The sequence below is a fragment of the Canis aureus genome, chromosome 16 (assembly GCF_053574225.1).
Source record: "Canis aureus isolate CA01 chromosome 16, VMU_Caureus_v.1.0, whole genome shotgun sequence".
Lineage (NCBI taxonomy): Eukaryota > Metazoa > Chordata > Mammalia > Carnivora > Canidae > Canis > Canis aureus.
In genome coordinates, this window is record NC_135626.1 from 52,850,650 (window position 1) to 52,877,035 (window position 26,386).

The window sequence follows — 26,386 nt, forward strand, 5'->3', positions numbered from 1 at the left end:
GTGAAGGTAGGAGATGCTTTTAATTGGAAGGGAAAAGGTGGTTTCAATGTAATGAATCAGCTTCATTTTTACACTGTTTTCCCTTCTCAAAATTGACAGTCAAAATTGAGTTTGGTTTTAGCCACACACTTGTCTTCTACTCTTTCCTTCACACCTGCCACGAAGTAGATAAAGGTGTGAGAAATGTGAGCCCAGTCCAGTCACGCAGTTTTAAAAAATGGTCACGGTAATAGGTGTCAAACAGAGTTGTGGTTGTAAGAAAGAAAAATATGACTGCTTTAATTTTAATGTTTTAGCATTGGCAATATATTTGGCTGTTGTCCTCTTGTCCATATTTTCTTTGAGTATTTGGCTCTGTGAAGAAGACAATACATTTCTATTACTATTTTAAGTTTTAAGAGCCATTAATGTATTTATACATAATGCTTGGGGTGGGGGGAGTTATTAGTGTCTAGTTAGTTTAGGTTAAGCATTTAAATATCAAAAATATCAAAACTGTCACTAATACAATGGTAAAACTACCAAAAGCTATGCTGGTATATATATGTTATAGATTTGTATATTTATCATTTGTATTTGGGAGTAGTCTTTAAAATGATCTGCAAAGTAATTTAAAAAAATTATTAATATTTACTTAAAATTTTGAAAAGTTTATTTAAATGTTCCCAAGACAATCTCATTTTTGTTTTATTTTACTTTTTGTTTTATTTCATTTCATTTTACTATTTTATTTTATTATGGGGGATGAAGTACATAGTAAAAAAACAACAACAACAACAACAACAAAAACCAGTGTGACAATTATTGACTCACAATAAACTAAAAAGCTTTAGAAGAAAGTAACACATTCCCAGTCTCAAATCTAATTCTGATTGCAAAATTAGGTATTTTTGGAAGAGGAGTATGGAAAAAAAATAAGTAAGTGTTGCAACATCTAGAAATCTTCCTTTCCTAGTAGACTGTGCCTGCTAGGGTCGGGGGTAGGTATTCAGGAACTCTGTGGCAACTATTTATTCAGGAAAAAGCCACATGAGTGTTTCTCTATGCCATGAAACTGTTGCATGTTTTGTTAACTGTTTAGAATTGGTCTGTGAAACTGAATCCTCATGTGCAGAATTTTAATTTTCACATTTTGCTCTTTCAAACCCCTGTGCACCATTAAGAAGACAGAGAACCCCAAGGTCACAGCAGGAATCTTCCAAGTGGGGCACAGTGCTGAGCAGCACAATTCACTGAGAACAGGAGCAAAACAGAACTTGTATTCCTGCCTACCTTTTATCTACAAATGTTTGCTAATATTTAATATACAGCTGTATATGAGTGTCTCCCATGTCATGTGTCACTTACAATGTATGGATTGGCATGAGCATGTAGCAGATGCTCTTTCTTTCCTATAATAGCAAGGCACTGTGAAAATATGCAATTTAAATAATATTTAAGTAGATGGACAGACTATAATGTCTGCTTTTAACTAATCCAACACTCCTGAAATGGATACATGGCCTAGATGGTTTCTACAAAGAAGTCTTTCTGTGAATCCCTCCTCTACTTTTGCCACCCATTAACTGTGTGACTTGAACACTTGAACAGTTCACATCTCTGAGCATCTGTTTCCTTATTCAAACTCGGATAATGGCATATTCTTCACTGACTATAGAAGGCATTAAATGAGTTAATAGATATAAATATCTTAGAACAGTGACTAGAACATACAACTTAAGACCAATTGCTATCACCTTAATACAATTATGTTTGCTAATGAAAGTAGGAATCAACAAAAGAAAAATCATAGAGCTGTGTCTGCTTTTACTCTGAGAAAAAGGTTTCCATCAGGCATTGTATTAATCAGTGTTTTCCAGAGAAATAAAACCAATAGGATGTGTGTGTATGAGTGTGTGTATATGTGTGTGTATACATACATATGTGTGTAGACACAAAGAAAGAGGTTTTGGGATGCTTGGGTGGTTCAGTTGGTTAAGTGTCTGTCCTTGGCCTAGGTCATGATCCCAGAGTTCTGCTCAGCAGGGAGTCCACGTCTCCTTCCACTCCTCTCCCCTCTCATGCTTGTGTATGCTCTCTCTAAAATAAATAAATAAAAAAAAGAGAAAAAAAGAGGTTTTAAGGAATTGGCTCTCATGACTGTGGAGGCTAGCAAGTCTGAAATCCGTAGGGTGGAGAGCCCTAAAAAAGTTGATGCTGCAACCATAGAGCTTAAGGGAAACCTAGAGGCAGTATTCTTTCTTCCTTTTCCTTGGGTTACCTCAGGCTTTTGTCTTAACATCTTCAACCGATTGGATGATGTCTACCCACATTATGGAGGGTAATTTGCATTACTCAAAGTCGACTGATTTAAACAGTAACCACATCAAAAAAAAAAAAAAAAGGAAAAAAAGAACCTTCACGGTAACATCTAGAATGGTGTTTGACTGAACATCTGGACACCACAGTTCAAGCAAGTTGACACATAAAATCAGCCATCACAGACAAACTACAAGTCAAAAACAATAAGAAGCTAATCAGAACCAATCTATTCAGTCATGTATTCATTTACTCTTCATTCACTTTTTAATCTGCCAGACTCTTTCTATCAACTGGTCTGTCATTCTAGGTTCTGAGAACATAACAGTCAACAAAATAAGTTAGTCCCTCAATCAAGAGAGGTTATATTCTCGTGGTGGTAGATAAACGGTAAACAAATAGATAGCTTAAAAAAAATCTATACATACAAGTGCTTACATTGGTTAGATGGTGATGATTTGCAGAGTAAGGGGAGTGAGGAATGTTGTGGGTGGAGAAGGATATACTGTCAGTAGAGGCCCAAGAAGCAGAAACATGAAGGAAATGAAGGAGCTACCCATGCAAATACTATGAGGAAGAGCATCCCAAACAAAAGGCAGGGCATGGAATGTTCTTGATACGTTCAAGGATCTGCAAGGAGTATTTTGAGCAAAAGAGAGGCATAGTTCGATTTACCTTGTGACAGTAGAAGACTCTAAGTATTGTGTGACCAACAGACTCTGTGGGGACAATTGGGACAATCTCTAGAAGGGTACTTCAATATTACAATGTTGGGAGGGTGATGATGGCAAGGACCAGAGTGGCAGCAGTGATGGTCAGTGGCTTGCTCAGATTTCAGAAATAGGATGTTTTGAAGGTAGAGTCAAAAAGATTTATTGATGAATAGGGTATGATTTGTGAAATAAAAAAGAAGACTGGTTGTCTCCATGGCTTTAAGCCTGAACAAAGGGAGAGTTACAGTTGTCCTTTACAACTATGGTGACAAATGCGGGAGAAGCCATGAAGGAGAGAAACATGGAGTTGGGCTGGGACCTTCTAAATCTGAGATGCTTAACAGACATAGAGGTAGGGGTATCAAGTCAGTGTTTCTAGAACTATCTGGAGTGCAGTTGAGAGGATCAGGCTTGAGATGGAAATTTGTAAGTCATCAGCAGTTGGATAGAAAGCCATGAATGTGCATGAGATCAACTACATGCATACTACGTCTGACTGGGTGATGGATGGTATACTCTGCCATTTAGAAGTCTTGAGAGAACAGAATGAAATAGCAAAGTAAACATAGGGTCAGAAGGTAAGCTTGGAAGGAAGAGAAAGAGTGCTTCCCAAGGGTCAAGTGAAGATAGTATGTCAAGGAGGAGGGAATGGCCACCCTTGTCAGAGTCTGTTGGATGGCCACATATCACGAGATGAAGAATTAGTGGATGGATTTACATCTGTGAAGGTCATTGGTGACCTTGGAAAGAGCTATGTCAGTGGGGCAGTGCTCTAGGTGAAAGAGGAGTCATAGGAAACATTTGGAAGAAATTTGCTATAAAGTGAGATGTAGAAGAGGAAAAGTAAGTCTCCTTTTACCCTTCTAGGTTTTTGGCTAAGACCTTTTGTAATAAAAGATGGACTAACAAGAGAAAAACCAACAGAAGTTTAATAGCATGTAAATCTCTTGTATATACGAGGAAGATACCCAGAAAAACTGAGTAATTTCCAAAAAGTGGTCTAAGCCACTATCTTCAATATCATCTCCAGCTAAAGACAAAAGGTAAGAGGGGGGTGGTTGGGAGGAGGATGGAATATAGGAGGTTATCAGGAAAAGCATGGTGAACAATATTAAAGATGTTTGTAAACTTAATTCTTTGTCTTCTCCATTGATAAGTTTCTAGAGATTTAGTCATTCTTCTCTTCCAGGTACAGAGAGAGACATTCTTACAAATGGGACTTCCCTTAGAAATGTAAATGTCTTTTACAAAAGGATGCCCCTCCCCACGAGCTCTCACATGCATGGGCACGTGTTCTCTCACTTTCTCACTCTAAAATAAATAAATATTTTTTAAAAGAAAGAAAGAACAGAAACAATTGTTGGAACTATGTCTTGATTTAGGAGAGAAGAGGATGGAAATTGAAGAAGCTGCCCTTCCACAGAAGCACTGAATCAATCCCCTTCTTATTAGCAAGAATGAAGCAGAGCATTTATCCACAAAAACAAAGAAGGGGTCAAAAGTGGCCGTAGACACCATTGCCTTGCTCTTATTAAATACATTATCTGTAGTATAGCTAGTATTAGTATATTAGTGAGAACCACAAAAGATGTTTATGTATGCTGTTAATACTAAAAGATTTATATTCTCTTACATCTTAAAAACTGATTTTGAATGTATTTAATATTGTCTTTGTCAATAAATGTACAAAGATGCTTGTATTTGAAATAAATAAAAATATATTAGGGAATAATTCTAAAATGTAATTAATATTGGTAGGGGTTTTATAACCAAACTCAAAGGGTTTACCCCTTGGGGTGCATCAAATTGAAGGCAACACATGGAAGTATTGAAAGCAAGTAACTTTTTATCACTTGTTGCAAGTAAGGAGACAAAGAGCTTTCAAAACACCATCTCCTCATTGGGTTAGTACAGGAAACTTTTATTCAGGGCATCGGGAGTGCTTCAGGAGGTGGGAGCAGGGAGCTTGCAGATGCACTTGTTGGTTCGATTGCGCGTACTTAGCATGTCAACATGTTGTGCATACATGGTATGTTAAAAAAAAATGGCAGAAAACCCCACCCGTAGGAGGGGCTCTTAGTATTATAATCACCTAAAAGTAACTTTGGGTCAGCTCAAGGGGGCTTCAGAGTAGACCCTCAGCTCCCATCTGGCTCAAACTGGCTCACATAAGGGGCTCCCAGGTGAGACACCCAGTTGGGCTTCTCCTTGGCTTGAACTGCTGGTTCTACAAAACAAAACACATTCCTTATTCCTTGATTAACTTCCCATTGCATCCGAGCTCTCAGTGTCATCATAGGAGTTTAGAGACCATAATTGTGGAAAGTTGTGTGTATGCGGTAGGTGGGGCGGTGGAATGGTTAAAGTTAAGCATTAGAAGATTTAAAGGTTAAGATGTTAACATTGAAAAGTTAAGAAAATCAATTCAGAGAGTCTAAAGACCTGTTAAAGACTTTAATTTTTTTCTTATCCAGAATGGTGAGGCATCAGAGAATTTGAAGAAATGGAACAAAAGGGTCCATTCCATCTAAGTTTCAAAAAACTTTCTCTCGTGGAGAAAAGTTATGAGGCTTTTACTGTAATAGCAAGAGAGGAGAGAAAGAGATGGAAAGAGACACACAGAGAGAGGATGATGATAAGGACCTGAGTTTGAGAAATAATAGTAACATTTGGGGAGGAAAGGACAGATTGAAGAAGCCTGAGAGATGGTGGTGGTATTTATTGAGATAAACCCTAAAGGGTCAGTAAGAGAATAATTTGTCAGGAAGCCCTGGAAGAGGTGGGGGAGAGGGAAATGATTCATTTATTTTTGGATACATCCAATTCCAAATTCCTGTGGCCAACCCCGGTTGGTCTATCCAGCAGGCAGTTTTTGGAGTGTACATCTGGAGCCCAGAAAGGCATTCTAAGTATTGAAATGTTGGATTCATTAGTTTAACCTGAAATATTGCATTCCGACCCTGTCCTACCATTGGTATATACCCTCCTGTTCATGCTTTTTTGTACTTAGACTACTTATATATGTCCATAAATAATAACAGTGTTCTGGTTTTTTAAAAAAATAGCTTGCATAAGTGGTACCAAGATGTGTTTACACTCACTGTTATGCTGATACATTGATCCAGTTCAGAGGTTGGCAAACAATGGCCCAGGGGCCAAAATCTGATCCACCACCTGTTTTTGTGCAGCCTTCAAACTGAAAAAGTTTTTTTTTTTTCAAATGAACATTTGCAATCAATTTGATGATATGAAACATTAACTTTGAACCTCAATTAGATGAAATTTTACCCCATAAAGGGAGTCCTATTTTTCTCATTAGTAGACTTGTATTACAAAATAAAATAAAGTAGTACCTAATTTTTACTACTATATTTTGAATTAAAAAAAAAAAAAACCACCCACATGGAAATTTTTTCTGGAACTACATAAGTACCTATATAATACCCTCAACTGATAGCTTGGCTTGTAAGATCTAAAAAAGTAAACTTGATCAAGGGAATTCATTAATATTGACAATTGATGCTTTTCCATTTTATAAGTACATGATTATTTATGTATCCATTAATTAATAAACTACATTTCATTGTTTTGTATTTTTTGCTATTAGAAACAATGCTTCAGAACTATCTTTATGTGTGTTCTTTTACACATGAATGACACTTTATCTATGTATGAACTTAAATGTGGTTTTGTTGGCTTAGAGGGTATGTGTACCTTCATCTTTTTTATATATTGCCTATTCATTACACAAAGTGCTCTGACAGTTTACATCCCAATCAGTGGTGGGAGAATTTCTCACCAATAACTTAACCAATACTTGTTAATTTCTTAAACTTTATATAATGTAATTAATATAATTTCATATTTGAACTATGAATTGCTTAAAAACATGTCTTGTAGTTTCTAAAATCTATTTTTAAATCTATCAATCTCTTTCTATTGTATGGACTTTTTTATTAAAAAGTTGATCTAACGGAAACTGACATGCAGATATTTACAACATAGTATATAGTCAATTTGTATCAACGTTCCATGTGTTCTTGAGAAGAATTTGTATTTTATAAATGCATTCTGTTCTTTCTATAAGCAATTAAAGCAATCACTTCTCGGCCTTTTGGCTGAGATCAAGTGTAGTACAGGCAACCAAACCAATCATTTATAATGTTGAACTCTATCATCTACTTTTTATTTTAAGATTTTATTTATTTATTTGAGAGAGAGAGATTTGAGTGAGAGAGCACATGAGCAGGTGGTAGGGGGAGGGGACCGGGGAGAAGCAGAGAGAGAAGGAGAAGCCCACATGCCATTGAGCAGAGAGCCCAATGCGGGCTCCATCCCAGCATCCCAAGATCATGAGCTGAGGCAATGCAGACGCTTAACTGACTGAGCCACTAATGACCCTATCATCTACATTTGCCTGATTTATTGAATTACTCTTACAGAAAGGCATGCATTATTGCAAATTAAATTTCTCTTTGACCTGTTATCAATGATTGCTTTATATATTTGGGCCTGTATTTTTAGATACATATAGATTTAATTTTGTTTTGTGTTCCTAGTAAATGGCTCCTTCATCATTAAGTCATGACTCTCCTTTTACCCAAAAATCTACTTTCCAATATTGATAATGATGTATCAGCTTTCATTTGCTTGCTATTTCCAGTTATATTTTTCTCCATATCTTTATTTTCTATCTTCCAATAACAGGATATTTTTTAAAAAATCTCTCAAAGCACTAGGTCATTTTATTTTTCCAGTTTTAAAATTAGTTCTTTCACAGAAGACTGTATTTTGTTGGCAGGTAATGTACTTGCTGATATACTTGCAGATCTTTAAACCATCATATTGTGCATTCTCTATTTACCATACTTTTTTTTTGCCTCTCTTTTATTCTTTTCTTAACTTTTATCTATGTAAGCCCATTTTACTCCCTTAATTCTTTTGAATGTGCTCATTTTATTCTTAATTGCCTACTCTTAAGTTTAAAAATAATTAATATACTTTATTTTTAGTTCAGTTTTAGATTCATAGAATAATTGAGTAGATTGTATGTAGAGTCCCATATATAACACACCTCCAGCCTTATTATACAGTTTTATTTTTAAAATTTTGCACCAGTGTAACAGTTTTATTACAGTTAATGAACCAATATTGGTACAGTGTCATTTACTATAATCCATAGTCTGCATCAAGTTTCACTCTTTGTTTTGTAGAGTTCTATGGATTTTGACAGATGCATAATGATAGGTATGCGCCATTACATTTTCATACAGAATGGGTTTACCTGTGCTTCACTTATTCATTCCTTTCCTCCCTTCCCCGGAATCCCTTGCAACCACTGATCTTCTCACTGTTTCCCATCATTTTGCCCTTTCCAAATTGTCATGTATTTGGAATCCTCTATTATGTAGCCTACCCAAAGTGGCTTCTTTCACTTAGCAATATGCATTTAAGCTTCCTCCATGTGTTTCTGTAGCTCAATCGTTTTTTTGTTTTGTTTTGTTTTTTTGTTTTTGTTTTTGTTTTGATAATGAATGCTCTGCTGTATAGCTAGCTGTGCCAGTTTGTTTATCCATTCACCTACTGGGTTGCTTCCAGTTTAGGACAATTACAAATAAATATTTGTATGCAGCCTTTTGTGTGGACATGAGTTTTCAACTCATTTCGGTAAATACCAAGGAGTGTGATGCTGCATCATAGAGTGAATATGTTTGGTTTTACAAGATGCCACCAAACTGTCTTCCAAAGTGTCCTCACTATTTTCATTCTCTCCAGAGAGAATGGGCATTGCTGTTGCTCTGCATTATCTGCAGCATTGGATGCTGTTAGTTTTTTAGATTTTAGCTATTCTAATAGGTATGTAGTAGTGGTATCTCATTTTTATTTTAATTTACGATTCCCTAATGATATATGATATTGATAATACTTATTTTTTATTAATAGACTATATTTTTAAAATAAACTATTTTATTAACAGGTATAATTTTAATTTCTCATGGGAGAATTTTTCCCTTACCAGTCCAGACAGACAGCAAATTTCCTGTCCCAACGTGTGCTAGTGGATTAACTTTTGCCTGTTTCCATTTCATAGGGGTTACATTCCTCACAGTCATTTGGGTTGTACAGGAGTCTCAGAATCAACTTTTGCTCAGTGGTTTCAAATCCATATTTTCTACCTGGTAGTGGGCCATAGGATTCCAGATAGCCATGATGCTGCTGTAACCCTGGCATATGTGATTCCTCTTTTTTATTTTTATTTTTTGGTTTGGTATCCCCTCCTAGTTCCCCGAATTTGGCTTTTCCATTCATTCTCTCATTCCTAACTATCTGTTAAGTAAGGCATCATCTAGGGGCACCTGGGTGGCTCAGTTGTTTAGGCCTCTGCCTTCAGCTCAGGTCATGGTCTCAACGTCCTAGAATCAAGCCCCACGTCAGGCTTCCCACTGGGTGCTCTGTGGAGCTTGCTCTCCCTCTACCTCCCCCTGTTTGTTTTCTCTCTCTCTCTCTCTCTCTCTCTCTCTCTCATCTCTCTCTGTCAAATAAGTAAAAAAATAAGGCATCATTTAAACACAGCCTCTCACTTTATGGGCTAGAAGCTAAATAGTTTACAAAATTACTGAGATAATAGAATTTTATAATGAGGATACGTGAATATTTTTCTTTATTTACATTAGGAAAAAAAATTTAAATAAAAAAGCTAAGTTACCATCTTAAGAAATAGAAAAGAGAAGAGCAAAGTAAAACCAAAGAAGCAGAAGGAAGGAAATAATGAAGAAGAGATGGTGGGTTTTTTTTTTCTTCACATTTTAAAACAGAAAAATAACAGAAAAATCAGTAAAAAGAAAGGCTGAATTTAAAAAAATTAATAAATTTTATAAAACAGTAAGAAGGCTCCAGTTGTGAACTAGGAAGGAGGTTCTCACCAGATCATCATCATGCCGACACCTTGACCTTGGACTTACTAGCTAAAGTCAGAATTAAGGAAAATAAATTTGTTGTTTAGAAACTACCCAGCTGCCTCTTTCACATCAGCCTAAAAAAATACTATAGCTATTAAATAAATTGAATCCATAGCTAAAATCATCCAATAAAGAAAACTTTAGGCCCCATTGATTTCACTAGCAAATTCTCCCAAATATTAAGAAATAACACAAACACTATGCAGTATCTTTCAGTAGATGAGAAAGGAGGGAACACTCTACAACATATTTTATGATGCCAACATTACCTTGATAGCAAAACCAGATAAAAACATTAAAAGGCAGAAAGACCATAAATCAATATACTCATGAACATAGATGAAATAATCTCAATAAAACACCACCGATTGAATTCAGTATATGTAAAATGTATAATTCTATCAAATAAAATTTATCTTAGGAATACAAAGCCAGTTCAACATTCAAAAATCAATCAGTGTCATCTATCATATCAGCAGAATAAAAGTAAAACCAAAAAAAAAAAAAAAAGGTAATTACCTTAATGGATGTGAAAAAGCATTTGATAAGGCTTAACAGATTCATTTATAATAAAAACTCTCAGCAATCTAGGGATAGGAAAAGATTTCCTGAACATGAAAAAGGGCATCCACAGGGAGAAAGAGCTTAAGCTATTATTACACTTAGTTGTGAAAACCTGGATGCTTTCTCCCTAAAATTGGGTACAAGATAAGGATGCACTTGCTTCCTACTCCTATTCATCACTATACTGGAAATCCTGGCCAATGAAATAACACACGAAAAAGAAATAAAAGGAATACAAATTTTAAAAGGAAGAAATGAAACTCTCTTTTCACAGTTAATACCATCTACATAGAAAATCTCAAGGATTAGTTCAAATTAAACCACCAAGAGCTATGACTACATAACTATTACAATGGTAAGAAACAAAAACAAACACAAACACCTGACGTTGCCAAGTGCAATGAGGACAGAGAGTAATTGGAATTCTTATGCATTGCTGGTGCGGGTGCAAAATTATATGGCAAAACATTTTGGCAACTTCTAATAAACTTAAACATACACTTACCATCGGATTCAGTAATCTTGCTTCTAAGTATTTAATCAAAAGAAATGAAAATTTATGGTCATTCAAAAACCTATATATGGATGGTTTTAATAGCTTTACTCAGAATCACCAAAAACTGGGAACAACCTGAATGTCTTTCAACACATGAATGAATCAACAAGCTGAGGAACATCCACACAATGGAATATTACTCAGTAATGAAAAAGAATGAACTTCTCAAGTGGAATGGCATGGATGAATCTCAAATGCATATATTATGTAGTCTTAAAAAGCTGAATATTACTGATTGCATTTAAAAGTTTTTCTATAAAAAGCAAAACTAAACAGAGAAGATATTAGTAGTTGCAAGGGGTTGAGTAGAGAAGGACTGACTACATAAGAGTAGCATCAGGGAATTTTTTTATATCATGGAGGCATATTTACTGTTTTCCATGGCAATTACATGATTTTAAAATTTTTGTAGAACTACATACTAAAAGAGTAAATTTTATTGTACATAAATTTTAAAATAAAATAATGACATGAATCTTGATTATCATATCATACTGTATCTTTTTCTTATTAAAAATAAATACTCACTACATATGTAGCTGGATTTTGTAATTAACTTTCCCACCTTCCTGTGGAAGTTCCAATACTAGTCACTGGCTGAGTTAAGAATTAGAGAGATGATCTGATTTGCAATCATCATTTTCATGTTCTAAATAAACTAATTTATATTTCCAAAATTTTTTCCTAAGATGGATGACTCCAGTAATTCTTCACCTCCCTCATTCCATTTCCAGTAACACTAATAACTTGGGTTTTCCTAAATTGGCCCCACCCTAAGGCAAAGACAACCTCTTGTGGGGATCAGCTTCTTGGTGAGAATAGGATGTTTCCACCCACCACTGTATATTGACACTTGCTATGCTTCTAGCCATAAATCACTTGATGACATCACATTGTTGCTATAAATCCATGAACAAATAAGCTATCCTTCCATTAGGGAACATAAAATGGTCCATTTTCAGACTCAGTCTGCATACTGTTTATGGGTTGCTTGCTGCTTTCAGGGTTTTTACAAGAGAACATCCACTGTTTCTTTCTGGCGCTACTCCAGAGAGCAATGTTAACATTGCCCATTTTCCAAGATATTTGGTGGGAACACTGCATAACAGAGCCACATTTTCCATCAGGGACCTGCACCATATTTTAGTCTCTATTTTCCCAGACAAATTAAACCCACTGTTTTATGAGCTTCTTCAAACGGGCTACACAGTAGCTCATTTTATTAAGTATGGATACTGCCACTCAGAAAACCAATCATATGATAACAGAGCCTAGAGCTTACAGATCGTAGAACATATTAATTACTACCTCAGTGTCTGACTCTAAATTACTTACCTTCCTTAAGGAAAGTTGGGCAATGGGCTAGTGTATGACATTGGAATGGAAAGCACCATGAGCTCAGGTTATCTGCTGAGGTGGGGAGGGGTGGAACAGTATGGGATCACTAAGCACTGAGCATCAAGAAGGGAGTACATTTTTACACCGCTCATTCCTTCATTTCTTTATTTGAGCCAAAAAATGAAGCTCCAGTATCAACACTCAATTCTATAATTTTCCTTCATGTTTTTAAAGTCAGCAATTTAGTTTGAGATTTCAACCCAAAAGTAAGTCGTAGTAACAATGAATAAGTGGTAAAGAGATTCCTCAGTTTAGCTCAAAGAAAGAGATAATAGATAGATGATACATAGCTGAAGCTACTTGCATATACACTTATAGAAATGTGTATCCATTTATAATTATATGTAATTTATAGAAATATATACATATTTATAGAAACACAAGGATTCAAAGTTTTGAATTGTTACTGACTAGCCCATTCAGTTATTATTGTTAGATTATCCAAGCCAATCCCTGGTTTTTGTTTCTTTTATTTTTTGACTCTTTGTCATCAAAATTGAATTACTTAGGTTCAACAGGTTTGGGATGGTTCCTTGGTTATTTCTATGATTCCTGGTTCTTTTGCTTAACAAATAGCAATTAGAGTAACACTCAATAAGATAGGCTAAATTCATTTATGCTATGACAGGCACTGTAGTGAGGGTTGCCTATGTTTTATCATTTTAAAACTACTACAACTCTATGGGGCATGCGCTGTTATTATTCCCACCTTGTAGATTAGAAAAATAAGCATCAGAATATTGAACACTTACCCAAAGTTGTCCAACTTGTTAAAGAGGATCCTGATTTTTGAATGCATGTCTAAATGACTCCAGGGAACATTCTCTTAGAAATAACATAACCCTGACCCAATTATTAGTAATTTAAATAAGACAAGTGAGTATGTTGCTATTTGGTAAATAAAGGACCTTACTAGGAAAGAGAGAGATAACTATCGTGAACCACTTAGAGAATATAATAAAAGCTATATATAGACCATCTCCCTCCAAAACCATCCATAAATATACTCAAAATATTTTTCATAATTCTGCCCACTGATTTGAGATGTTCAAAAAGAAACCTAACAATAAGGCCATTTAAAATCTGTATTTGTCTATTCCTTTCTTAAACCAATAGGATATGTATATATGAAATTTATTATGATAAGGAATTGGTTGTCTGCTGTTTTGCTGTCTGCAGTCTGCAATCTGGACATTCAGGAAAGCCAGCGGTATGGTTCTGGTCTGAGTCCAATGGCCTGAGAACCTGAGAAGCAGACCGTGTAAGTCCTAGTCTGTGTATAAAAGACTGATGTCCCTGCTCCAGAAGACAGGCAGGAAGAAAAAAGGAATGAATTCTTCCTTCCTCTACCTTTTACACTATTCAGGCCCTCACTGGATTGGGTAACACCCACCCACAATGGGGAGAGCATTTACCTTTACTGAGTCCTCTGACTCAAAGGCTACCTCATTTGTAGCACCCTCACAGGAACAACCAAAAATAATTTTTATTTAGATACCTGAGCTTCCTCTGATCCAGTCAGGTTGACACATAAACTGAACTAACACACCCTTATGTCTCAAGTGATTTTGCATTTTTGTTGGTTTTATTTGTTTACAGTAGTTTCAAGGCAATTTGGGATCATGAAGAGATATAAAAGGTGGCCAATACAAAATGCAAAGTCCAGGCTTCATTGTCAGATCAGCCTAAATTTAAATTTATCTTTCTGGGGCACCTGGCTGGCTCAGTCGGTAAGGTGTCTGACTCTTTAATTTCAGATCAGGTCATGATCTCAGGGTCATGAGATCAAGCCCAGGTCAGGCTCCATGCAGGGCCTGCTTGAGACTCTCCTTCTCTCTCTGCCCACCCCCTAATTTTCTCTCTCAAATAAATAAATCAAGTCTTTAAAAAAAATTTATCTTTCTGATCTTCTTACTATGGGAATGTGAGCAAGTTATTTAAATTCCCAAGATTCCATTTCCCCATATATAAAGAAAGGATTAACTTCATAGATTTTTATTAGGTTTTAAAGAAGATATATTTGAAACCCAGCAAATTCTTTGGTACATACTATAGGGACTCGATATCTAGAAGTAGTTACTGTTAGTCCAAAGTTCAGTGTGGCATAGTACATGTGTGCACATGTATGGTGGTGGTGGTGATATGTGTTTGTGTTGGGGTGGGTGGGGGCTTCTCCCTTTCCAAATAATTGAGTTAGAACTACATTGTTTGTTCCACATAAATACTCTACCCCAACCAGGAGCAAAAAAAAAAATTTTTTTTAATAAAATAAAGAAAGCCCTATACAATTAAAAACCAAAAAATTGGCAAGATGGACCTGATCTGCAAGGAGAAATGTGTTGCTCATGAAGTAAAATTTGAAGAAAAGAAGAAGTGTGTGGCAGAAACAAGTGAAAAACTGAATTCACAAAATGTCCTTATATTCAATATCAAATAGTCCATTAAACTAACAACAAGAGCAGCAAAAAGATGTACAGAGAGGAGCAGCTGACCAAGAGCACTCAGCTGTGCTGGTCACAGCAAATAGAGATCAGGAGACTCATAGGTGACAGCAGCAAGTGGAAATCCCTGGGAGATACAGCAAGAACTAGATGATGACATGGGATTTTCCCTTCCTGAGGTCTCTGTCTCAGAATTCCCAACTCAACTTGATGCAGAAAAAAATTATAACCATGCTTTTCTTTTATGCTTTCCATGTGGATAGAGTTCCAAAATCACATCATGGCAATGATACCACTAATGCCTTGATTCAAATGAAGAATCTTCGAAAGGCAAAGATCACTCAACATTTTATCACCACATTCACTCCAAATAGGTATATTTCTGGGGCTCCAGGAAAACCGTCCTGTATCTGGCTTTAAATGAAGATTTAATTGCGACCAGGAACTCATCTCAAGTGTCCATCTTTAAATTAAGATTGAAGTCATTGCCTTCTGAGGGTTGTTTTCAATTTTTGTGGGCAGAAGTGACTGGTCAGAGTACTGGAGAAATTGGAATGTCTGCTGGTAGTTCATCAAATAGTTGCCAGCCTAAATATGACCCAAATTGTGTTTTCTTATTGAGGCTTCATTTGGGCCTAAGTCTTGTTCCAAGACCCTGGTCTTTCGACAGGAAAGCTCTAGATGCCAAGTATCAGCAAGGAAACATAATTATTACTAAAATTGAAGCAGGTACTATGAAATCTTTTCATTTCAATTTGGAAATATAAGATGAAGAGTTTAATATTAACTCAATCAGTCAGTTTAAATTAGGTCACAGTGTATTACAGTTAATAGCATTAAGATCACTAATACAGCTCCTTGAAAAACAAGCAAAGTATTATAGTTAGTCCAAGTAGACATATTCTACAACGATTTGATTATATTTATATGTTTTCTTGCAAACTCCAGTGGTATTTCTCAAGATTTTTTAGGTGTCAACATATGGTTTCAATTTCTCTGAAATATATAGCATAGCTTGTTCTCAGAGCAAATGCTGCCAAACAGGACTTGTAAATGTATCTTGAGGTAAAACTTAACATCTCGTCCTTTCCTATAGGGCTCCTTGACTAATGGCTGCATAACCACCTCAGATGGAAAATCACACCATTACCCAAACGAGGTTTTCTCAACTGAAAAGGGAAATGCATTTCCCTTTCTTATGTCTACTAATCTATACTATCACACAAGTTTGGCCATCGAGAAGATAAAAATATAGGCATGTTTAGCTACTTCATAGTTGCCAGTGATGATCAATTTTGTAACAACTCAAACTAAAGGGATTGGGCTACACCATCAGTAAAGCAGAATATTTTCCGTAGAAGGCATCTTTAAATGATTCTGAAAATTCCCTGGTCTGCTGTTGCTCCAAACACAGAAAGAGGAAAATTTTTTTAAAGGGCTATATTTGATGTCTAATAAAAATATTGCCAGAAATTGTGATAACTCTCTATTTCCTGATGGAGCAAATATTTGTATAGAATTGTTTAATTTTAAGGTACATTTCAAATTCACTATTTGTGCACTTAATACACATTCAAAAGTTTTCTGTTTATCTTGTGTGTGTGTGTATGCATAGATATGTGTATATATGTATAAAACGTGTGTATTTGTCTGTTTTTTTAAATACAACTCAGGGATGTAAATTTACAAATTCAGTTTGACATGTGTATGTTTTGTCTATACTATAACCCGAATCCAAGTAGTGTATGAATCCACTTTTATTTTTAACACCTCATAGACATTTCCCTATGTTATAAATTCTCAGGGAACATGGAGTTGGGTGGTTTCATTGGCTTTGCACAGCGTTCATCCCTGTCGAATATGTGTGTATCCACTGCTGATAAAGATGCAACATGGCTCATATACAGAAAATATTTCAAACTTTCGTTTTTATATTTGGGTAACAAGATGACAAAATTGGTGAGAAAAGGAAGGATTTTTGTCTCTGAAATTGTCTCCTAAGTTCCAAATGATTATCTTGAAGTCATAAACAATCCAGCAGTCCATTAAACCGTATCTCTCAATTACTCACGATTTCCATGCTTGGCCACCTTCACACTATTACTGTTTTGTCTCATACCAAAGATGTTTATAAAATATGTATAAAGAAACAGACTAAATAGAACAGGACAATGGTGTGCTTCAGTGAGAACAGAGAATGTTCGGTGCATTTCCCTCAGCAACATTGGGAACATGTTGTAGGAAGATTAAGACTCCAATTACTTTTGTGAGTTTAATACTTTCTTTCTTTTGATTGTAAAAAATAAAAGAGATTATATGTAATAATGTTTAAAAATACATATAAAGGAAGACAATAAAATGAAAACTTGCCTAAGCCACTGCAGAGATGTGTAACCACTTGTGTTTCTGTCATCTTAAAATAAAAAATAGGCCTATAACCTACAGAATTTCCTTAAAATATAAAGATGGCTCAGACCCCCTAAATTTCTTAGAGGTCCTGGTACCTTGTCTCTGATGCTTCCCTTGAGCAATAGCTCACATTTATTATGAATGGCCTTTTGGTGGCTGGATTTTGGGGCAGTGCTACAAAGGGACTTCAGGCCTCCCCAAATCTTTCCTGTTATTAGTAACTGATTCCTCTGGGATAACATTTAATTTATCCTCTAAACTGAAAATATTTTGAAGGGTTAGATAACCAGTCAAAATTAACAAACTAGGACTCACAGTATGTAGTGCATAATTGTATGGTGTTGGTTCCAGAGAATAGTCATAGGGAGAAAGGCATTTGATGGAAGTTGGGTTGAGGTGGACAAGGGTGAGGACTATTAGGAACAGGTGCCTTTCTATTATTTTTGAGCGAGAGCACCAGAGAGAGATCAAGGTGGGGAAGGGGAAAGGGAGAAGCGTGGAGGGAGAGGGAGAAGGAGAATCTCCAGCAGCTTCCATGCTCAGCACGGATCCCTATAGGAGCTCAATCTCACAACCCTGAGATCATGATCTGAGCCAAAATCAAGAGTTGGTTGCTTAACCAAATGAACCATCCAGGTGCCCCAGGAACAGGTGCTTTTAAGAGCAAATCTATTGGGCACATGTGCTTCCTTCCACAACTCAGAAGCACAGATTTATAGCTCTTTCTGACATTTAAGAAGCAATTGTTATTCTAAAGAAGCTGCACTTTGCTGGGTTAGCCACCCAGGTGCTGGAGCTGCGCTAGAATTCCGATTCTCTCACTTCACAGCTGTGTGCCCTGGGCACATTTACCAAACCTTGTCTGTGTTTTCATCTGTGAAATGGGAATTATCATCCCTAGTGGCATATGACTATCAAGAGGAGTCCATGAGGCAATTAATGGGGACTCTTATGGAAGTGTCTGGGATATAGGAAGCGCTGCCTAAGTATTGGTTCTTGAGAATGCAACTCTATCTAGAGGGAGATGGATGAACGCAAGGAGGCCTTGCCCTTGAAGAGCTCACGTCCAAAGCATGGATCTGGTCCGTCTCATCTGCTAACTTCAACTAAGAATTCTGAGGTTTTAATTCAAGTTCAGAGAAAAAAGGAGCACCTGGTGTGCAGAAGAGGGTATTATCATCGTATCGTGCATTTTCATGACTTTCCTACTAAGATGAAGGAAAAACAAAATCAACATTTTCATGAGTTATTTTTACAACCTAATGATCTCCCTTAAAACATAAGTGCATGGCCTAATGTAACGTAATACTCTTTCATTCATAAAGTTTATGTATTTGAGTTACTTGCAGTGAACATTCATACAACAATTTGTTTCATTTTTTTTTTTTTTTTTTTTTTTTTTTTTTTTCTTTTTTTTTTTTTAAATTTTTTTATTTATTTATGATAGTCACAGAGAGAGAGAGAGAGAGAGAGAGAGGCAGAGGGAGAAGCAGGCTCCATGCACCGGGAGCCCGACATGGGATTCGATCCCGGGTCTCCAGGATCGCGCCCTGGGCCAAAGGCAGGCGCCAAACCGCTGTGCCACCCAGGGATCCCTGTTTCATTTTTGACATATTTTCTACCCTCAAACCACTGTGTTCTTCCATTTCATAAAAAGGAATAGAGAAATCATAAAGAAGACATAAGAAAAAAAGAAACAATAATTAAGAAGTGATGATTGTATTTTGGAAGAAGGACCAGCTTTTGTTACATGCATCTGTTTCTTACTTGGCTCCCTAAAGTTCTGTTCATCACGTATTTCGCTGCAAAAGTACTTGGCTTTATAATGATTTGAAAGCCTGTTTCTGTTTGCTTCAATCTGCCACAAGCAAACGGAGGCAAACAAATGCTTGGTAAATGAAGAATGATCAAAATGGCCTAATACATCAGCCTAGCCAATAACAGATGTCCTCTCTGGATAGCCATTTACAAAATTACTGACAAAGCAAATCATGATCAGAAAAACAAATCTGTAAGGTACAATTCTTTTAACTTAAATTAATCATACATAAATCTGTAGAGTTAGCTGGCCTTGAATATATGCCCATATATGCACATCTTTATCAATCTTCATGTACATCTCTGTATTTCATTTCCAAATACGTAAACATCTGCTGGAACTATACCCTTCTCAGTGTACTTGAGTTATAGCAAAAAGCTTGACTTTAGGGGCTTATAAAAAAAAAATCCTCTTTCATAAAAAAAAAAAACAAAAAACAAAACAAAACATTGAAAGTGGAAAAATTTTACCACAAAATTAATATTTACATAAATGGATTTTCTCTATATATAACTAAACGGTCACATCAATCATTTGAAACTTAAAATGTATTCTTTAACTCCAACAACTACATTCCTTATTCAAAATTTATAATTTGTAGCTAATTCATTAGCAATATTTCTCCTAGTTGAGCAAAATAATAGAAACATAACATTTACTTTACTCCTAAGATACAGATATTAGAATTAAAATCTGATTTCTAGTAAATGTATTTAATAATTTAAAAGTTATTTTGGGGAAAAATATGTTATATGGGTTTTTAGAGATAAAGTTAACTAGATGTGGTCTTTGGAGCCTTAATTAGAAGGATATAGTTCTGAAATATGTCCCTTGTTTAATGTACCAGAACCAAAGTGTAGAAACACTTTAACAGATTGTCATACAAATTAGCTCCATTTAAAACTGTTTTCATTAATTTCTTCTGATTTTCTAGTTTGTAGACATCCCAAAAGAGCAGAGAAAATCAGGGGACAGAATGTGTGTAATTTCAATCTGAAGTTAAGTACTGTTAATATTAAAGTGCATTTTTTATTTTTTAATAATAAATTTATTTTTATTGGTGTTCAATTTGCCAACATACAGAATAACACCCAGTGCTCATCCCGTCAAGTGCCTCCCTCAGTGCCCACCACCAAGTCACCCCCATCCCCCGCCCTCCTCCCCTTTCACCACCCCTAGTTCGTTTCCCAGAGTTAGGAGTCTTGCAAGTTCTGTCTCCCTTTCTGATATTTCCTACCCATTTTTAAAAATTTTTATTTATTTATTCATGAGAGACACACACACACACAGAGGCAGAGACACAGGCAGAGAGAGAAGCAGGCTGCATGCAGGGAGCCTGATTTGGGACTAGATTCTGGGTCTCCAGGACCACACCCTGGGCTGAAGGCAGCACTAAACAGCTGAGCCACCCAGGCTGCCCAGCACATTTCTTTTTTAAGTAATTTAGTAATTGTGATTTTACATGATCAACATTACACTGTATATAATTCCCATGATACTTTTATTTCCTTAACTCTGTAATATAAGCAATTTCTTATGTCATCTAAACCAAGAGATGAAAATGAGCTTTGAAAATTGGACTCTAATGGCCATCTAATTCCAATGGTCTGTAATTGGAGTCCGCCAACCTTTTTTATGAAAGACCAGGTAGTCAAGATGTTTGGTATTGAGAACCAGTGGTCTTTTTCCCAACTACTTAGCTCTGCTCTTGCAAGTCCAAAGCAGACTGACTATGGGCAAACAAATGGGTGTGGCTGTTTCCAATACAACTTTATTTATGGTTATTAAATTTTGAATTTCATGGAATATGTACATGTCACAAAACATAATTCTTCTTTTCATGTTTTTTCTCAACCATTTAAAAATGTAAAAACCATCCTTAACTCCTAGGCAAAATAAACAGGAGGCCAGCTGAATTTGGCATCAGATCTTAGTTTGATGATCCCTGGTTTATAGTTCCTTTAACTTACGATATCTCTGAGTCTCTCCTAGGGAAGCTATGATTCTGTTTACCTGTTTTGATTCCATATTGGACCTTTTTATAATATCTGAAAAGAGTGCCAGCAGTTACTTGACTTTTAATGGAAACATTTAACCAACTGAGAGATTTTGTTGTAAGGGCTTCTAGAAATTCATTCTAAACTGGGCATCTCCCACACTCTAAATCCAAGCTGATGTAGAGGAGGAAACATTTTCCTCAACCTTCTTAGGGTTGCTTCCTGGCTGGGTGTGCAAATTAAACTGACAAAGACAGTTTAACATTTTTTTTTAAAAGCATACATATTTATTTAAGTTTTATGTGACCTGGAGCCTCCATAAGGAAATGAAGACCCCAAAGAAACATTAAGACCTGTGCACTTTAAATGCTAGGTGTGATGAGTGGAAGTTCTAGAGAAATACAGGTTAAGGAGTATGAAGTAATGGTAGTAAACTGGGGAAAAGTCAGTGAGGCCTTTTGTTCAAATTCTGCTTGAGATCCCTTTGTTCTCAGAGATAAGGATGCTCCTTTCCTGGGGATATAGGGTGGCACCTCTCTCATGAATGTTTTATGACCTGCTTCAGGACAGAAAAGCAAGCAGGCAAGGAGGTCAGAGTAACCTGCCTGTTTCTGCCATTTTTTCAAACACCTTCAACTTGAAATATTCAATATGCCAAGGTGCCATATTTTGGGGTAGCATGTCCTGAACCCTATCCCGAATTTATGGAACATTTGAAATAGTTTGCTTTCTTACCAGTGATTGTAATTTGTCATTGTTCTTTCAAATGGTTACTTTCAAAATGATGACAGGTGATTAAAAAAAAAAAAAAAGATATGCTGCCATTTGTGAGAAATACTTCTTAAGGTGAGAAAAAAGGAAAAATACTAAAAAAAGGAAAGCTACTGTGTGAGAAAAATCAACAAAGGCACCATGAATATGCCTTCCTTTCAAAACATCAGGTCTGAGAGGGCTCCAAAGGAGCGTTCTAACTTGGGAAAGGAGGCCAGAACCTTCTGTAGGGCAGGTGGTGCCTTCCAGGAACAATTTTCTGGAATGGTTGGTCAAGGATGGTCCTATCAGAAGGAAGAATTGTTCCTATGAATTAACAGCCACTGTTTGGGCAATTTGGATTTTATTAAAAAGGATGGGGAAGAGGTGGGGCTACTGTCAGGTGTAAGAGGGGATGAGGAGAAATGATGGGGTTGGGGAGACACGCATAGGGCTATGGTGGAAAATTCACTGTCACACTGCACTAGTGACCTATTACAGAGTACTTAAATTAGAACTATACCTTATAAAGAGGCCATTTGCTAGAGTCTGTATCACGTTTTCTTCTACTTCCACAATGCTAAAAACAGGATTACTGTGTGGGCTTAATTACTATAAGAAAGTTATTGTTAAATTCTCTACTGATTATATTTAACAGGTGGATGCAGTAAATTCAGCCGCAATCAGATCCATGATGCAGAAATGTGTCATTAAAAATCCTCAAATAAGGCGCGGGTTGAGCAATATTCAACAGACCAATTATTTTCCTCAAAGCAATTAAATAACAATAACAATATTAGCTTTTCCTAGAATGAATGATGATCATATGACAGGAACATTATCTTATGACAGAGCATGAGCTAGGTATTATAATCTTTTTTTTTTTAAAGATTGTATTTATTTATTTGACAGAGAGTAGAGCACAAGCAGGAGGAGTGGCAGGGAGAGGGAGGGAAAGAAACATGGGGCTGGATCCCAGGACCCCAGGATCATGACATGAGCTGAAGGCCGAGATTTAGCAAGTGAGCCACGCAGGCACTCCATTATAATCTTGATTTTAAAAATGAAGCTGCCAAAACTTAGAGATTTTAAGCAACATAGATCACATAGCCAATGGAAGTGAGCATCTGAACTCGGGCAGCCTTGTGCCTACCATATCCTTAACTATTAGGCCACAGAGATAAAGACTCGATTATTGACGACGCGGCTTAAAACTAATTACCGATCATTTCTGCAGAATTCATTCTCTGGGGAAATTTTATTTCTAGAAAAATAATTGGCAAAACGACCTACAATAGTGACCGCTTCTCAGTGTATATAAGGACCGCGTTAGTGATTGCACCATGCAATTTCACTGGTCCCTGCAATATGCCCAAAAGTGTAGCATTCAATCTTGTTAGAGAAAATCAGTCCTCAAGAGAAGATTCATGGGCAGAACCCAGTCACTCTTCTTTTTCCTCCAGAATTAAGAGCCAAACTCTAACATGTTCTTTTAGATTTCCCAAAAGGAAGGGGGGAATAATGACCCAGGAGAGCACACTGAGACAACACAATTTGCATATCTTAACAGCCTCCCATGGTGCCCTGCAAATGGAGAACAGTTGAAGGATATAGAGTTCCTTTTACACAGCATAACCAGCGGAAATGACCACTGATGTTAATTTGAAACAGAATGAGACAGCTACACTGAGGTGCCTTGAGGAAGTATACAAAGAGAGCCTTCTCTCTTGCACGAGGTGCTGACATTGGGTGAGTCCATCCTGCGCAGCTGATGGTAGGAAGGGCACATCCTGAAATCTCAACACCTGGATAGAGCTCGGGAGATTTTGAAAGAAAGCTAGACAGACGGTTTCTCATAATGACACTGCAAAAATCCCAAAGGCATCTGCAGCTGGCTCGCTTAGAATCTGAGTTAAAAAAAAAAAAAAAAAGACACAACTTTTTTCTAGAAAGGCTCATTTATCCATGTAAACAAAGTTAAGCTACTTAATAAATCCTTTCTAAGTTCCCATTTGGGGTAGACCTATTTTTGCTTTACGGCTCTTTCTGGGGGCTCGGAAATTCTTGGTTGTCATCAACCTGCTTTAATCCCAAGCACAGCCCCAGAACAGAGAAGCGTCCGTTCATATTGAAAGCAACTGAACAATCCTTGCAGAATTTGATTTTCTATTTGTTTTCCCCCCATTAAAAATATCATCTCCCCTCAATCCATATGCAATTCAAAAGGGAATTCACTGGGAATTTTGTGGGTTAGCGTTTAATAAGACATGTGACCGATCCACTTTTCTGTAACCGTGACACCAATATCAATCTGTTTGCTTTCCCAAATAATCAGTTTCAGCGTATCATTAAACGGTCTCGAAGATGAGTGATTAATGCACTGGGTCAGGGAAAAAGAAAACTACTCTTCCTCAGGGATGAGAGGCATCCTGGGGAGGCAGTAGAAAAGGGGGAACTCAGGACTTCAAGCATGAGCTGCTTTTCCCTAACCTGTAGAGCAGTGACATATAGCTTCTTAGTGCACAGAATTGACGTGAGGTTAAACAGAATGAAAACGATATAAAACCATCATGTGAGTGTACAGTGCAAGGCCATTTGTTACAAGATAATTTATTATTCAGGTTCAGATACACTGCCTTGGACGCCACCTTGAAACCTTTCTTAGAACACAGTGAGATCAGAATAAATAATGAATAGAACATAGCTCCCTCTGGCTGTATCGTGAATTCCTAGCCTACATAATTTATGCACAGTGAAAGACTAAAGAAAAAAAAATCAAACAGAAAATGTCTGGCTCTCACCCTGGAAGACTTTATAACTTGTTTTAGGATTAAATGATACACTGGTGCAATGAATAGTCATACACAGACACACAGACACACACACAAAAATCTCTATCTCTAGCTAAGAAAATGGAACGTCCACATCAGAAGCAAGGAAATTTTTCAGAGAAAAGAAGTATCTCTCTGCGAGACCTCACAAACCCAGAAAACTAGTCCGACCCTCAAAGTGGGCTGTAACCTGTGTCGACAAGGAGGAACTAGAGAGAGGTCCAGAAAAGAAATCTTTGTGAGATAAGACTTCATAAAAATGCCCTACCTCTGGGAGATAAAAGTGCCAATTACATGCTTATGATTTATTTGATTTTATTTGGTTTCCATAGAGAGGCCACTCTTGGTTTTGTTTTGTTGTTGTTGTTTTTTCTTCCTGGCGTCATTGAGCAATGCAGTTGACATAGAACATTGTGTAGACTGAAGTCACACAAGGTGTTGACCTGATACACTTACATGTGGCAAGGTTATGATACCCTGTTGTTAGCTAACACTCTCACTACCCTTCTTTTCTGTGATGATACCATTTAAGATCAGTCCTCAAGAGGCCACTCTTAAAACATCTATGTATATGAACAAATCTAAAAACTGGTGTAAATTCCACATGTTCAAGTGTGAAAGGGAACGCCAGCTCACCTCAAGTGCCAAGTGCAGAGTGAGGCTTTGACTCTGACTCCCCTTCGCATATTACCTGGTTGATGGGAAATGGTACCACCAGGTCCTCAAGAGTCTCCTGCTTTCTCGGAGATGCACCCTCCAGTAGCCCCTTCCACGTGTGGCACTGAAAGGCCTTCCTGGAGCCCAGCCAACACCTGCTCAGAGAAGGAAGTAACGACACAAGTGAGGGTCGCCGAATGACACGGACAATTCTTAGGATCTTTGTATAACCTAAGAGTTTAAATTTATCAACTATGACAAAATAGTTTTGGGGGCTGAAATGGGGGGGAAAAAAACCACTAATTAAATGGTAAAATGTGTTAGTAGGCTGTGAATTAGACAAAATTATGCTGCCACCTCTGTCTGGCTAAAAATCGAATCATGGAATTACCGTGGTGCAAAAAGTGAGGACATTAACGTTTAATTGCTTGGCTAAAAGAAAATGCCACAGCACGGGGGAAATAAAACTTCACCAAATAAGGATTAGATTAAAACTGGGAGCCATCACCCATGGCTTCAGTGGCTCCTGTGAGCTCCGACAGCTTTCGAATTGCTTAAATAGTTAGAAAGGTGACTGTAACATTGACCAGCAAATGACATAAATCCAGAATTAATTATAAAGGCTTACATAAGCAAAAAGAAAGGGGCTCGCTGGATCCAGGCTTATTGTGAGATGTCAGCATAATGAAATTTTAATCAGTTTGTTTATTTAAGGAAGAATTAATTGCATATCATATTGCAGAAAATATAGTGCAGTTGTAAAGTTACCTGACTTCAGACTCTTATGTAAGTGGATCACTTGTATCTTAATTTTCTTGGGCAATTTATATAGTTTTGGGGGTTTATCAGGCCTGTGTTCAGCTTGTCATATTCACTGAAATTAAGCGATGCTTATGAGATCTTTCAAGGGGCCTCTTTCATTTTTTTAGGGAAATGCCCCTTCTTTGCCATCCCCACGCCTCCTGAAATGTCATTCTTCCACCTACTATGGAGT

The 26,386-nt window shown here is 36.7% G+C and overlaps 1 long non-coding RNA gene and 1 pseudogene across 1 annotated transcript in view; one reads left to right on the top strand and one right to left on the bottom strand.

Moving 5' to 3' along the window:
• Window positions 1–26,386, bottom strand: part of LOC144286924 (uncharacterized) — a 1,061,786-nt gene that overhangs the window by 628,712 nt on the left and 406,688 nt on the right. The gene's annotated exons all lie outside the window — the stretch shown is intronic.
• On the top strand, window positions 7,110–7,237 carry LOC144287361 (U2 spliceosomal RNA; annotated as a pseudogene).